The sequence below is a fragment of the Microtus ochrogaster genome, chromosome 18, assembly GCF_000317375.1.
Source record: "Microtus ochrogaster isolate Prairie Vole_2 chromosome 18, MicOch1.0, whole genome shotgun sequence".
Classification (NCBI taxonomy): Eukaryota; Metazoa; Chordata; class Mammalia; order Rodentia; family Cricetidae; genus Microtus; species Microtus ochrogaster.
Window position 1 is genome coordinate 22,953,066 of NC_022020.1, and position 3,289 is coordinate 22,956,354.

The 3,289-nt window shown below is 41.3% G+C and overlaps 1 protein-coding gene across 4 annotated transcripts in view; it reads right to left on the reverse strand.

Annotated features, from left to right (window-relative positions):
* Positions 1–3,289, reverse strand: part of Fam13b (family with sequence similarity 13 member B) — a 63,366-nt gene that overhangs the window by 36,247 nt on the left and 23,830 nt on the right. The window lies entirely within an intron of this gene.

Below are 3,289 nucleotides of genomic sequence, written 5' to 3' on the forward strand. Positions count from 1 at the left end.
TTACAGATGGTTGTGAGCCACCATATGGTTGCTGGGAATTGAACTCAGGACCTTTGGAAGAGCAGGCAATGCTCTTAACCACTGAGCCATCTCTCCAGCCCCCTCACTAGTATCTTCTTTCCTTAGAATTCTCTCCTCCAAAAATGATGGTGCTGGTTCAGTGGTAGAGCACTTGCCTAGCAGAGCAAGGGCTCTGGCTTGGGTACATTTGAAATAGCAACTTCTTTCCATACTGGAGGCAGGGGGTGGGGGGCACTTGAGCCTCAGAAGCACAGAAGAATCTACTTTTCAATGAATTTACAAATTAAAAATGATCCAAGAGAACTAGGTGTGGGGGGCACATGCCTATAATCTCAACACTCAAGAATTAGAGGCAGGAAGACTCAAAATCTGAGCTCCTCCTGCTCGACAGACCAGCCTAAGCTACATGAAGGACCAAGTCTCCAAAGTATAATACAACTCCTTTCAACATTACAACGTGCATAAACATTTTCATATTCTTGATAATCTGAAAAATCAACAAAAACTTCAATTCTTAGACTCTTCTTAAATTCTTAATTTTTAAATTCGTATTAGTATGTGTTTGTATGGCACACACACGACAGCACATATGTAAAGATCAGAGGACAAATTTTAGGAACTGTGTCTCTCCCTCCACTGTGGGCTATGTGGACTGAAATCGACAGGCTTGTGTGGCAAGTACTTTTGTCCACTGACCATCTTGGCAACCTTCTTAGATTTTTAAGAATCCATTTTGTTTGGCATGAAAAGTGCCTGACTGTGTGAAAAAACTAAATCTCCATGAGGCTGAACTGTTTCCTACTCTCTAATCCAATCCACTCTACAGCAGCATACTGAATACAAAAGCAAATATGAAAATCCTCTAGGTAGGCATTAATTATATTTATAAACATAAAACAATGCAACCTTCCAAATTAAAACATTTAATGAGAAGTTATTTTTAAAAAAAGTGGGGTCTGGGGGAACAGGTTAGCTAATAGAGTACTTCTCTGCAAGCGTAAAAAGGCCAGGCCCAGCAGTGCACATCTGTAAGCCCAGCAATGGGAAGGCTGAGACAAGAGGATCCGCTGGGCTCAGCAAGACTGTCTCAAAAAATAAGGCAGAGAATAATGAGGAAACATGATGCTAACCTTTGGCCTCCGCGTACATTTGCACACATGTGCACCCACACACTTGGATGGATGCATGGATGCAAACGTAATGGAACCCATAGTCCTAACTATCCAGGGGACTATACCAAGCCCAAGCTGAACATAAATTCAAGGCAAACTGGACAACATACTGAGATCTTACTTCAAAGAAGAAGTGAGGGAGGGGAAAACAACCCTATTAATATTATGGGAGGGTTGGGGGCTGGAGAGGTGCCTCAGTGGTTAGCTCTTGCTGCTACTGCAAAGAAAAGAAAAGAAAAGAAAAGAAAAGAAAAGAAAAAAAAAGAAAAGAAAAGGAAGAAAATAGAAAAGAAAAAATGGGGTTCAATTTCCAGCACCCATAAGGTAGTTCACAACTCTAACTTGAGTTCCAGGGTATTTGTCGCCCTCTTCTGGCCTCCAAGAGCACTACATACACATCATGCATATACATATATACACGCAGGCAGACAGCATACACATAAACACCCATACACATAAAACAAAAATAAAATGAAAATATTATGAATAAATTTATTCTTAATAAATTATTTTAAAACTAGTCAATTTTTACTAGTATAATAAATATTGATATACTCATATTTAAAAAATTATCTCTAAGATGTTTCAACAAGTTTTAAGAGATAAATAAACTCAGTGTGAAAACCAATGATCTAAAAATCAAATGTTATCATGAAAGTAGATATACATTCTCAAAAGTTTCTAGGTCATAGGCTTATGTATTAGTTCAAAGCCTGAAGAATCAGGACAAGCCAAGACCTAGAGCTGACAGGCCCCTGCTAAGAAGTGTAAACTCACAGGCAGGTCTCAGCAGGGTGGGAAAATAAATCCAAATCTAAGAAGAGAAACAGCTGCAAGCCTCAGAAGCCCCATTCCATAGCATACATCAGGGAAGAGAGGAGAAGATGAACTGTCCCCCTTTCCCTGAAGTTCCTGACCCCATCCCCAGCCCTAACCAGGCATGCATCCTGTAGTAGCCCAGTCCTTCCTTTTGTTACCACTGCACATCCCACTGGAGTGCCCACACAAAACAAGACCCTGTTCCTTCCACCTTAGTCTGGCCTCACACCTATCTCTCAATCCAGCTAGCTCTCTGCTTCCCCACCACTAGGCACATGAAAAGAAATCAGTATTTTATATGCCTTAGTTTTTAAGACAGAATTTAAAAACTAAACGTTACTGGGCATAGTGGCATATGTCTTTATCCCAGCACTCGGGAAGCAGAGGCAGGCAGACCTCTGTGAGTTTGAGACCAGCCTGGTCTGCAGAGTGAGTTCCAGGATAGTCAGGGCACACAGTTAAGCAAACTATCCCACCACCAACTCTTAATCTATACTTTCACTTACCTTGAAATAACACAGACAATACAAAGATTAACACAAGTAATATCCATATGTCCTATAGCCATATTTTAAAAAAAAATTACTTTCTTTCTTTGAGACAAGGCCTAACCTACACTAGCCTTCAAATGAAGAGGCTCCTGTTTCAAGAGTGCTAGATTGCAGGAATGAGTTAAGAATGGGAGGCAGAAGCAGGAGGATTTCTGGGTTCAAGGCCAGTTTGGTCTACAGAGTGAGTTCCAGGCCAGCAAGGGCTACACAGAGAAACTCTGTCCCAAAAATATTTTTAAGAAGGGAAATAGTGAGGAATAAAACAACTCCTGGCAATTTTATTATAAAGGGAAGCAGATGTACAGAGATGTAGCTAAACTATAAAGCTTCTTCCTTGAACATGGGGAATGGGGAAGGAGTCTAAAATGTTTTATCCTGGTGCTGGAGAGATGGCTCAGTAGTTAAGAGCACCGGATACTCTTTCAATGGGCTAGGGCTCAATTCCCAGCACACACAGGGCAGCTTACATTGTGGGATATTATTTTAAGGTGTGTTGCTTTTGTTTATGCTGTATTTGTTTAACTCTGTGAAGCTGTGATTCTTTGCTTGCCTAAAACACGTGATTGGTCTAATAAAAAGATGAGTGGCCCAACAGAAAGGCAAGATGAAGGATAGGCGGGGCAGACAGAGTATAAATAGGAGAAATCCAGAAGAGGAGGGAGCAATGAGAGGAGACGAGAACACCAGCAAGCCATGGGAGGGAAGTAATAGCCGGGCGGTGGTGGC